The sequence below is a fragment of the Stenella coeruleoalba genome (assembly GCF_951394435.1).
Source record: "Stenella coeruleoalba genome assembly, chromosome: 7".
In the NCBI taxonomy this organism is placed as follows: Eukaryota; Metazoa; Chordata; class Mammalia; order Artiodactyla; family Delphinidae; genus Stenella; species Stenella coeruleoalba.
In genome coordinates, this window is record NC_137153.1 from 55,032,041 (window position 1) to 55,045,681 (window position 13,641).

Below are 13,641 nucleotides of genomic sequence, written 5' to 3' on the forward strand. Positions count from 1 at the left end.
AAACCCCAGATGAATGGATAAAGAAGATGTGGTATATACATATACAATGGAGTATTACTCAGCCATAAAAAGGAATGAAATAATGTCATTTGTAGCAACATGGATGAACTTAGAGATTATGATACTGAGTGAAGTCAGACAGAGGAAGACAAATATATGATAGCACTTATATGTGGAATCTAAAAAAATGATACAAATGAACTTATTTACAAAACAGAAATAGACTCACAGACATAGAAAATAAATTACAGTTACCAAAGGGAAAGGGGGAGAGGATAAATTAAAAGTATGGGATTAACAGATACACACCACTATGTATAAAAGATAAACCACAAGGATTTACTGTATAGCACAGGGAATTATATTCAATATCTTATAATAACCTATAATGGAAAAGAGTCTGAAAAAGAATATGTGTGTGTGTGTGTGTGTGTGTGTGTGTGTGTATACCTGAAACATGGTGAATCAACTATACTTTAATTAAAATAAATAAATAAATAAGTAGATCTTAGCAGTACCTATACCGCAGAGGTTTATTATAGGGAATAAATGAAACAATGCAAGTGAAGAATTTAAAGCAGTGCTTAGCCCAAATATAACATTCAATAAGTGTTGTTATGATTATGGATAAAACAATGAACAAGGGGTCCTGAATCTGCTATTAATTTGCAATGAACTCAGAAAGTTCCTGAGTTTTCCCCATCTGTGAAATGAGGTTAGACTAAGTCAGTGTTCAAGTTGTGCTGTAGAGGACTGCTAAGGTTTTCCTGAAGGACTGCAGGGGAGAGGATGGAAGACCAGCTGGCAGACATTCAACACTCACCCTCCTTCAACCAAAACTGTTTAGCTTTCATCTTACTTCTTATATTTTTGTTTTAATAAAAGAGTTCTGCTTAAAAAAAATGAATAACTACTTAATGAGATCATCTTTAAGGTTGTTTCAGCTCAAGATTCTATGACTTGGCAACAATCTCATTGTGTTCCCCTGTCATTCTGGTTTCAAAATAAAGACAAGGGTTTTAAAGTTTTGAGGATAAGATCAACATATGACTATAGCACAGAGCCAGGACAGAACTCTAGGTTTCCTGACAGTAAGGAAGAGACATGATAATCTCTTGAGGTTGATGTGAAGGAGATACTCAAATGATTAATGCTCAGTAATGGTTATGGACATTCTTGTATCTTGCTTATGGGGAAACAAATTCTTCATTTTTCCTTCTTAGTTTCTTCTTGAATTGTTCAAGGGATACATATTCTTTTGAACAGTGCTGATGACTATCTACTCTATGATTACCACATTTATTACCCAATCCTTTTCTGGACAACTAAAGATTCAAGTTTGCTGAATTAAACTTTACTGAATGGCTTCCCTGGTGGCACAGTGGTTAAAAATCCACCTGCCAATGTAAGGGACACGGGTTCGAGCCCTGGTCCAGGAAGATCGCACATGCCACGGAGCAACTAAGCCCGTGCACCACAACTGCTGAGCCTGCGCTCTAGAGCCTGTGTGCCACAACTACTGAGCCCATGTGCCACAACTTCTGAGCCCACATGCCACAACTACTGAAGCTCGAGCACCTAGAGCCTGTGCTCTGCAACAAGAGAAGCCACTGCAATGAGAAGCCCGTGCGCCGCAACTAGAGAAAGCCAGCATGCAGCAATGAAGACCCAACGCAGTCAAAAATAAATAAAATAAATTTAAAAAAATTAAAAACTTTACTGAAAAAGAGAAACTTAAGGAGAGATTTCACTATCACTTTTTTTATTTTAAATTTTTATTGGGGTATAGTTTATTTACAATGTTATGTTAGTTTCAGGTGTACAGCAAAGTGACTCTGCTATACATATACGTATATCCACTCTTTTTTAGATTCTTTTCCCATACAGGCCATTACAGAGTGTTGAGTAGAGCTCCCTGTGCTATACAGTACGTTCTTATTAGTTATCTATTTTATATATAGTGGTGTGTATTCACCATCACTTCTATTCAGATTTATTTTTTTTAAAGCTTATTGAGTAGTTATTGCTGTACTATTGAAACATCCAGGTGAGGATTTATACATTTCAGATGCAATTCTCTGATAGAGTTCTAACTTTCAAAGACCCTCACCCCAATTTCAAAGGTCTAAGCAAAAAAGAGGTTGTAGGTGTATCAAAATATTAAATAAATGAAATTTGTTGGTGTACAATAAGCTTATGATATATTTTCTATTGGATTAACTATTACAATAGTCTTGTTTTCAGACTTTTTCCGGATAAAAAGTGTTTAGATTTACATGTACTGACTGTATCAGATTCCAGTATAAAAACTCCATACTGTTCTTTCTATTTTGCCTTTTCAAGGGTCTTTGAACTAATGTTTCCATTGTATAAAAAAGTTCAAGGGCATTGATTTTCATCAGATGAGAAATGTAACTCCACCCCAATGTTCATAGCAGCACTATTTACAATAATTGAGTGCCCATCAACCCAACTGCCCATCAATAGATTATTGGCTTAAGAAGATGTGGTGTATATATATATATATATATATATATATATATATATATAAAATGGAATATTAGTCATAAAAGAGTGAAATATTGCCATGTACAGCAACATGGACCTAGAGAATATTATGCTTAGTGAAATAAGTCAGACAGAGAAAGATAAATATTATATGATATCACTTAAATGTGGAATCTAAAAAATAATACAAATGAATTTATTTACAAAACAGAAACAGGGGCTTCCCTGGTGGCGTAGTGGTTAAGAATCCGCCTGCCAATGCAGGGGACATGGGTTCGAGCCATGGTCCGGGAAGATCCCACATGCCGCGGAGCAACTAAGTCACAACTACTGAGCCTGAACTCCAGAGCCTGCGAGCCACAACTCCTGAAGCCTGGGTGCCTAGAGCCCATGCTCCACAACAAGAGAAGCCACCGCGATGAGAAGCCTGCGCACGGCAAAGAAGAGTAGCCCCTGCTCACCGCAACTAGAGAAAGCCTGCGTGCAGCAACAAAGACCCAATGCAGCCAAAAATTTAAAAATTAAGTAAATTAAAGAAGAAAAACAAACGGAAACAGACCCACAGACGCGGAAAACAAATTTATGGTTACCAAAGGGGAGGGGGGCAGATAAATTAGGAGTATGGGATTAACAGATACACACCACTATATATAAAATAGATAAACAATAGGACCTACTGTGTAGCACAGGGAACTATATTCAATATCTTGGAATAACCTTTAATGGAAAAAAATCTGAAAAAATGTATAACTGAATCACTTTGCTGTATACGTGAATCTAACACAATACTGTAAATTAACTATACTTCAATTGAAAAAAAAAGAGAGAGAGAAAGAAATGTAACTCTAAAAGATATGCAGTTTTCTACTGTGTAATTTTTTTTAAATTTTTAATTAATTTATTTATTATTTTTTGGCTGCACTGCGTGGCATGCGGGGATCTTAGTTCCCTGACCAGGGATCAAACCCGCATTCTCTGCATTGGAAGTGTGGAGTCTCAACCACTGAACCACCAGGGAAGTTCCTCTACTGTGTAATTTTTTTTTTTTTTTTTTTTTTGCGGTACGCGGGCCTCTCACTGTTGTGGCCTCTCCCGTTGCGGAGCACAGGCTCCGGATGCGCAGGCTCAGCGGCCATGGCTCATGGGCCTAGCCTCTCTGCAGCATGTGGGATCTTCCCGGACCAGGGCACGAACCCGCATCCCCTGCATCGGCAGGCAGACTCTCAACCACTGAGCCACCAGGGAAGCCCTCTACTGTGTAATTTTAATTCTCATGTAGAACACACCGAGTTCAGACTCTGTTACAAGGCATTGCAGTCAACACAACAGATCTGAATGTAAATGAAATAACATGCTTCTGAATTTTCATGAAGATTTTATTAAAGCCTAAATTTCATACCAATATTCTTACATATGCATTATTTTCATATGATGGAAAGTACTGTATATACAATGAAAAGGAAATCTTTTGCCTAGCCCTGACTCCTGTCTCTGGGTTCCCCTACCCAGGGATGACAATTAGTCCCAGTTTCTTATCTATACTTTCAGAGATATTTAATGCATTTTTCTGCTATAAGAAAGCAAAACTTCAATACACATTATTTTATTTGATCCTTACAAAAATTCTGTAAGGTAGACAGAAGAGGTTTTCTTCCCGATCACAGAAATGAAAATGCAGGCTCAGAGAAGTAAATCAATTATTATAACTCTGTTCTACAGCTAATAATTTGATCACATAGTCAGGTCTTTATTAGGCACCTCTTGAATCCAGGCACTGGGCTGAGGGATAGAGATAGGATGCCACGTTCAAATGCATTATACCTCAATGTTGTTTCTATTACTTGGAGTGGTTCTTGAATGCTTCAGTGCAAAAGACTGAACGTTTTAAAATTTGGGGGAGGTTTTCATACAATGTAAGCATGATTAATAGAGAAATCTTAATTCATGAGTATAATATACCCAGCACTATTCTGCAAGAGCTGAGGCCAGAGGAAAGAGAAAAATAAATGCTGGCTTTTCTAACTATAGTATTTGCCTGCCTAGGCATCTAGGTTTTCATTTTAAAGATCTCTTAGGAAACCCCAACTGTTACAAGGAAGTGTTGCTTTTGGTTTAATGTTTATCCTGCTAGCGCACTCCACCCTTAAATGATCTTAGTGACTAATAGGACTGGAACCGGTTCTCATTTACCAGATGCAAATTCCACTTACCAGCTTGTTTTTTGTGCCTTCTGCTGATTTGCGGTCATAGGCAAAACTAGACTAAAGAACTTCTTAAGATAAATGAGAATAGGCAACGATGCAGTTGGTCTTTAATTTTGAAATTGGCCTGGCGCAGTGGCCTCACCTAAAAGTCATAGGGTCAGTTGGTCTGTCGGTTGGTCTTCTGTTCCCTGACAATTAGAGGGTCCTCCCTGGCCACCCGCAGTGACTCAGAAGGCAGCTGCAGAGAACAGGAAAGCCTGAGATTCATGTGACAAACCATCGGCCTTCACCAGGGCCAACAAAGCAGGTGGGTGTCATCTACCCCACCCCCTGCCCCCCTCCCCTGCCCCTCAGCTTTATGTTGCATTTCTGGATTTTTTTTTTTTTTCTGTCTCAAACAGCTCTGAATTTTCTCCTTGACCTAGTTTCATCTGTGGAAAAATTCTGTCCGAAAGGGACTGCTGAGATGTTGTCTGGGCCTGCATCCCTGAAGAAGGCCGACAATCTGTTTGCACACAAAGAATGGAAAAAATGTTTCCGTGCTTTAAAGATTACTGAACACACTCTTTCCAAAATGAATCAACTTCTTCCAGCAGGGATCATTTTCACTAATCGGGAAAACAAAGCTGTCCATATTCAGTAGCCAACCTCTTGATTTCAAAAGAGACCACATGTCCTGATAGTTTTTTGCAGTTTTTCTTGGCCAGGTTTAAGTCATTGTTTCCCAAAGTGTGGCCTGAGGGCCACCTACATTAGAATCACGAAGGTTAAGGAATCATTATCGCTAGAGAAGGATCCAGTAATCTATGATTTTTTAACAAGCACTGCAACTCATTTTTATGCATGAAATTAACTCAGCTAAATCAGAGTTCACAAGCCTTCACTGGTAACATCAAATGAGACAGTCCTGGGGAAGAGGGTTGTTAATACCTCCCCTGTTCTTACCTCTCTATTTCCCCCTATCCCTGCCAAAATGCCATTTCTGATAATATTGCATGGTCACTATAGAAGGAAATGGAGGAAAGAAGAGCTAAGGAACCAGCAGTATTCTCACTCGATTGTGCTGGTGTAGGAATATTTCTGTCGACTTAAGAAAAACCTCATAATCTAAAAGTTGTGAGTTAAGTTTTATTCCAGGACCTTACTGAAGACTATAGCCTGGGAGACAACCTCTCAGATAGCTCTCAGGAACTGCTCTGAAGCGGTAAGAGAGGAGCCAGGATATTTAGGAGGTTTTTTTGCTGGAAAAAAAGAAACCATGTAGTTGAACATCAAAAGATTACTGCTAATCACAAAGAACAGACATCTCAAGTTAATGATTTTTGTGCTTTTCTATGAATCTATGTATGGGAAGATGCAAGCATCTGGGTTCATTGAAATTATTTCTTAGATATGCATCTTAACTAAGTCCAGTATCCAAAGCACAGAATGCTTCCTGTTTTTCTCTATCCTGAATTCCCCTCAGGGCGCACTGTCCTTGGTAGGTGGCTGAAGTGGCTGATGGCCTGATCCTTGTAGAACTGGGATGGTAAGCAACATTTTGTGTTTACTGGAATGGTAGACAACATTCCCTGTCCACAGTTCCCTGGCCTGTGCTGGGAATGTGAGAGGTCAGATTCCCAAGGTGGCCAAACAGGAGAAAAAGAAGACAAGCAGTACATCCAGCACTTTGTCTATGTTGTGCCCACCTTTGGCAAGAAGAAGGGCTCCAATGCCAGTTCAAGTCCTTTGTAATCCTGGTGTTCTCTAATAAAGCCCCTTAGTCCAGTCAAAGAAAATGAATGATTTCACAAATGCCTTAAAAATGGGCATTTCTAAAAGGACTAATTTTAGAAAGCAAAGGACCAGAATGCTTAAGAATCGTCCACAAAGCCTGTTAAAAAATGCACATCTGGGCTTCCCTGGTGGCGCAGTGGTTGGGAGTCTGCCTGCCGATGCAGGGGACACGGGTTTGTGCCCCAGTCCGGGAGAATCCCACATGCCGCGGAGCGGCTGGGCCCGTGAGCCATGGCCGCTGAGCCTGCGCGTCTGGAGCCTGCGCTCCGCAACGGGAGAGGCCACAACAGTGAGAGGCCCGCGTACTGCAAAAAAAAAAAAGCGAATCTCCCCTTCTCCCTATTCTAATTAAGTACATAAGGTGTGGGGTCTGGGAACCTGCATTTACTAAAGCACCTAAAATGATTCTAATGTAAATTGATCTGGGGGCACATTAGGATATCCCTTGTTTAATTTCCTGGAGCAAAAATAGACCGGAAAAGAAAGACATTTGCAGTGTCCACAGGAGATTTCATAACTAGAACAGCAGTTTTCAAAGTGTGGTCTCAGACCCATGGAGTCTCTGAGATTTTTCAGGAAGTTTGAAAGATCAAAAATGTTTTTATAATAATACAAAGATTTTATTTGCCTTTTTCCTGTGTTGACTTTTGCACCCAGTGTCCAAAATCAATGTTGGGTAAAACTGATGGCCTAGGTAACCTAGTGAATTTACTGATAGAAAACATAGGAAGAATAGCCTAAGGGGAAGGGAAGACTTTGATGTGGGATGTATTGATTTTGAGGAGCCTATTGGACATCCAGATGGAGTTGGTCTGTAGGCATTTATGGACCTGGAGCTCAGCAGAGAGTTCTGAACTGGACATATATGCAATGGATAGTAATTACTCTTTACATACACCCTAAGTCTCCTGACTAGGTTAAATCTCCATGACATTCTCTTTTTGTCCAAGGATACACAGCCAGGGATACACTTATCTGTCTATGTAACCTTGGGCAAGTTAAAAAAAACTCTCTGTTTCTCAATTTTCTCATCCATAAAATGAGGATAAAGAACTTGTATTATAGGATTGCTGTGAGGATTAAAGAACTTAATAGTGTTAAATGCTAAGTATAGTGCATGGTACGCTTGAAAATAAAATACTGAAAATGCAGACTGCTTTTTTCTATTTGACCATTAGATGTCGCTCAATATCCATGAAATGTAAGAAACCAGCTGTGCATTATTAAGTTCCTGCTTGGTCCTCCAGGGCTTGCCCCTCTCACTGTCTGAATCTGCAGTTTGCTTAGTCATGTACTGGTATCTGTGCGTCAGTTGTCTTGCTGTATATAGCCAGAAATCCCCTCAACCATCCAGAAAATGTGTTATGCAAATGTCCTAATTTTGCCAATTAGGTCAGCATACAGTAGTTGAGCCTTTGGTTTATGACATACCAGGATGAAAGCACTCCGTGGCAGAATTCCCACTCATCTTTCAAGGTCCTGCTCGAATGCCACCTCCTCTGTGGAGCCTCATCTGACCCTCTTCCTTAACCCAGAGCACTGCAGGAAAATCTCTGTCACGATACTTTTGTATTGTGTTTGTTCACAAATGTCTCCCCAAATTCTAGAAAAGATTCCAAATCTCCTTCTTAATAAAAGAAGTGCACACTAAAACTACAAAGAAAAAGCCATATTCACGTAGGAGATTGGCAGATATCCACAAATTTGATAATATATTTGGTTTAGGGTAACAGGCAATCCCATACATTCTTAGTGGAAGTGTACACTTGTTTATACTTTCTGGAAGACAATTTGGCAATCTGTCAAAATTTTAAACACAGCAATTCTTTTTCTAGACGTTTTTACTAAAGGTGTATAGTACTTGCACACATGCACAAATATCAGTGTAAGGAGATATTCACTGCACGATTGTTTGTGGTAGCAAAAGGCTAGAGGTGACCTAAATGTCCATCAACAGGCACTGGTTAACTTGTACATCTTACAGTGAATTACCAAGCAGCTGTTAAAAGAAGGGAGTATGTTTATAGGAACTGATACAAAATCATCTGCAAGATATATTATTAGAAAATTGCTAGGTGGGGAAAAGTGAAGAAGTTGTAACAGTTAACGTTTATCGAGCACTTTATTTGATTTTTTTTTTGGCCATGCAGCATGCAGGATCTTAGTTCCCTGACCAGGGATCAAACCCGTGCCCCCTGCACTGGGAGTGCAGAGTCTTAACCGCTGGACCGCCAAGGAAATCCCTGTTGAGCACTTTAAAATGGAGTTTCTCATTTAATCTTCATAGAAACCCTCAGAGGTTGGAACTTATCACCACGTTACAGATGAGGAAACAGAGCGAAGTTAAATCATGTGTCCAAATCTGGCTATTGCTTGGAAGAATTGTTACTTAAACCCCAGTAGCCTGGATTTCAGGGCCCTTGCTCTTAATCAGTGTACCACATTTATGTGCAGGGGATATATATAGGTGCCATGTTTTCTAAAGGCAGGGTGTGTGTATGTGCCACGTGGATTCACAACAGCCTGTTGTGACTGCATCCGGCAGGAGAACTGAGTGCCAATGGATCAAGAGTGGAAGGGAGAGTTTTTTCCCATTCTACACAAGTGGTTCTCAGCCTTGGTTGCATATTAAAATCACCTGGAGAACTTTTAAAACTACTGTTCCCTTTGCCCACTTTAGGTCAATTAAGTGAGAAACTGGAAGAAGGGCCCTGTCACTGGCATTGTTTTCAAAGCTTCCCAGGTGATTCTAATGTGAAGTTGGCATTAAGAACCACTTTCTAAACCCTCTTGTACCATTTGAATTTTTTGTTAACAATCTTAATTGTTACTTTAAAAAGAATCTCAGGGCTTCCCGGTGGTGCAGTGGTTAAGAATCCGCCTGCCAATGCAGGAGACACGGGTTCGAGCCCTGGTCCGGGAAGATCCCACATGCCGCAGAGCAACTAAGCCCGTGCGCCACAACTACTGAGTCTGTGCTCTAGAGCCCGTGAGCCACAACTACCGAAGCCCGCGCTCCTAGAGCCCGTGCTCCGCAACAAGAGAAGTCACCGCAATGAGAAGCCCAGGCACCGCAACGATGAGTAGTCCCTGCACGCCGCAACTAATGAAAGTGTGCAGCACAGCAACAATAGAGCCAACATAGCCAAAAATAAATAAATAAATTTATAAAAAGAATCTCACAAGGGAGCATTGTGTCTTATGACACAGGTCTCAGGAGAACAGATCTCAGGTTGACACATTTCTACATTGTGCTAAATTCTCTCTCTAAAAGATGTGCTAAATTCTCTCTCTAAAAGATGACATATGAGACTGGTTAATTTAGCAAAAACAAAACATAGTTTTTGGGAGTTCCCTAGCAGCCTAGTGGTTAGGATTCTGGGGTTTCACTGCTGTGGCCTGGATTCAATCCCTGGTCAGGGAACTGAGATCCCACAACCTATGTGACACAACCAAAAAAAAAAAAAAAATATATATATATATATATATATATATATAGTTTTTACCAAAATCCTTAATATGTATACTTCAGTTGACAGATTAGCTATGACCTGATATAATCTTTGAGTGTATTCTGTTTCCTTATAATAATATGAAAAGCTTTCTGGCCTCATATGACCTTAATACATTGTAGATTTGTCAGCTATATCTGTTTCTTGCTAAAAGAGTGGCCAATGAAATTATTTAAATATATTTCATTTTTATGTTCCTGACATTTTCATTCCTCCCTCCTTCATCATATCACTTCTCCGCGAAAGCATCTTTGTGACGTCATCATGCAAAAGAGCTGATATTCCATAACTCTGAGAAGTTAGCAATTTTCACATAAAACACTTTCAGAAATGAATTAAGTTCATCACTAACAATTGCGGTCTCTGTTTTATTGACATACAACAGCTAAAGATGGGCTTTCCAGAAAACTCCAGTGAAAGCTTTGCTAGGGGTAGAGTAGAACACACACCCTGATACCCAGGAGAAGAAAAGTTCATGCCCGGCCAATGATTAATAGGTCGTGGGTTAATAAACTGATAAGGCTTGGGATGAGGCGGAGTAACAGTGGCATATGATGCATTTTGGGCTGACTTGAGAAGGGGAAGGGAAACGTTGGCCTGAGGGAGGAGGGGTGGAGCTGAGTATGACAGCTGGCAGGTAGGTGATCAAAGGCCCACTTACACTGCCCCAGACGTGTGGGTGTTTCCCCCCAAACCGCACAGCAGGTGACTTCTTGAGCATTATATAGGCATCCTCTGTCATATTTCTTTCTCCCCTTGGGAAAAAAAAGTCCCGGCATTCACCAGCCCCTGTTCCCATCTTTCTTGAGAAGTGCTTTATTTTCTATTTTGGCTTCGTAGCGCAGGTTTCGGGGATCTTAGTTCCCCACTAGGGATTGAACCTGGCCCCGGCAGCGAAAGCTGCGGAGTCCTAACCACCAGACCGCCAGGGAATTCCCAAGAAGTGCTTTAAAATCACTTTTCATTGGTTGTGTATTTCACAACCTGCGCAGGGGAACTGAGGCACAGTTAAGAGACTTTCCCACGCCGTAAGCGTTCTGGCTTAGCACCACAGTTCAGTATAGAACGTTGAGTGTAATCCTGGTTTCATAGTGAACTTTGGTTTCATCAGATGAAGACTGAATTTTATTTAGCCACAAGTGGATTACTTGACCCACTTAATATTTGTTCTCATTTTTACCCATTAAAAAAGCCCTTTGGTGAAAGGCTCTCATTTGCCTCTCACATGGTCATTGCCGGAAAATGAGAAACTCAATTACATCCTGAAATTCCTTGCTGACTCAACAATAGACCTAAAACAATAGCACGCTAAAATAAAAATAGAATTATGAAAAAAATGCTATGTGAATTTAGCACAGAATACTTATAACCAATTTATTTGTATACATTGCCAGAGCGGCTAGACATTTATTTAAGAAACAGTTATTGAATACCTGGCCTTTCCTTTTTTTTGGCCACCCCTGGAGGCTTGCGGGATCTTAGTTCCCTGACCACCAGGGATCGAAGCCATGCTTCCTGCAGCGGAAGCGCAGACCTCCAGGGAATTCCCTCCTTTAATTTTCCTCTTGATTTATAGTTAATAAATATATTTGGATCCTATGCACCCTTTGCGCCAGGCACTGTTGTAGGCACTTATACATCACCTCATTTAAGCTTTCATTTAAGTGGCTTCCCACTCGGATTCCCCTCCTCCTGACTGCCTTTTTCCTTCTTGTAGCCCATGTTTTGCCTTTTCTCTATTATTTACTCTGCTGCCATTATTCTTCTCTCTGTTATCACACTCTGTCCTTGGAAAACCTGCTATTTTTTTCTGTGGCACTCCGATCTTTTTCCTTTTTGCCTGTCTTTCGTATATGTTGCTCAATGTGAAGAACATGCAGTGGGAACACACAAATAGGTTTCCTTAAAATACTTTAAATTTCTAATTGCCACTAACAATGTATGGATTTTTGGTGCTTCACATCCTCACCATTAGCTGTTCTGGTAGGTATGTGGTGGTATAACATTTGATTTGAGGTTGTATTTCCCCGATCACTAATGACGTTGAGCATCTTTTCCTGTGCTACTGGCCATTCACTTACCTTCTTTGGTGAAGTGTCCATTCAACTCTTTTGCCCATTACTTTTCAAAGAGTTGGGTTTTTGTTGTTGTTATTATTCCGTTGTAGGAATTCCTTATATACCCTAGATACCTGACCTTTATCTGATATATATTTTGTTAATATTTTCCCCCAGTGTGTGGCTTACCTCTTCATTTCCTTAAGGGTGACGTTTGACGACCAGAAGTTTTTAATATTGAGGAAGTCTACTTTATAAGTTTTTCTTTTGTGGTCATTGCTTTTTGTGTTTAATCTAAGAAATTTTGCCTAATCCCAAGTCATGAAGACATGTTCATGTTTTCCTCTAAAAGCTTTATGATTTTAGCTTTTACATTTAGGCTTGTTTTGCGTATGCTGCGACCTAAGGGTTAGGATTCATTTTTTTCCTTATGAATATTCAGTTATTTCAGCATAATATATTGAAATAACTTTACTTCTTGGATTGCTTTGGTGCCTTTCTTGAAAATCAAAGGCCATATAAGGATGGGTGACTTGTATTTTTAAGTTATTTTTTGTTATTGATTTTTCATTTTATCATATTGTGATTTTTTAAAATTAATTTATTTTATTTTATTTATTTTTGGCTGCATTGGGTCTTCGTTGCTGTGTGGGCTTTCTCTAGTTGCGGCGAGCGGGGCTACTCTTCGTTGCGATGCGCGGGCTTCTCATTGCGGTGGCTTCTCTTGTTTCAGAGCACGGACTCTAGGCATGCAAATTTCAGTAGTTGTGGCACGCAGGCTCAGTAGTTGTGGCTCTCGGGCTCTAAAGTGCAGGCTCAGTAGTTGAGGTGCATGGGCTTAGTTGCTCCGCGGCATGTGGGGTCTTCCCGGACCAGGGCTTGGACCCATGTCCCCTGCATTGGCAGGTGGATTCTTAACCACTGCACCACCAGGGAAGCCCTTATATTGTGATTTGAGGATCTGGTTTATATAATATAGTAAGTCCCGTACATATGAACAAGTTCCATTCTGAGAGTGCATTCGTAAGTCCAACAAAGTTAGCCTAGGTATCCACCTAACACAATTGGCTATACAGTACTGAACTGTAATATGTTTATAATACTTTTCACACCAATAATACATTAAAACCAAACACAAAAAAATATAGAAAACATTTTTAATCTTACAGTACAGTACCTTGAAAAGTACACTAGTACCAGCTACATCACCACTGCTTTTATGCTTGCTTCTGGACATCCTGGGCTTGAAATAAAGATACTGTACTCCTGTACTCTATACAGTACTGTACAGTAAAGTACACAAAAGCACAACCATTTGTAGAGGATGCACGCAGGTGACAATGTACGCCAGACGTGTGAAGTAACTTACATTATTGGACATGCGAACACATGTTCGCATCTTCGAAAGCTCTAAACTTGAAGGCTCATATGTAGGGGACTTACTGTATTGATTTTTTATTTTTGGACACTGTCTTTGGCTTAGTACATTGTCAGTTTTATTAAATGATCCTCCTGTGCTTAAAAAATGTAATTTTTCTCTCATTGTTGGTTGCAGAGCTCTATATCAATCATTTGAATAAGTGC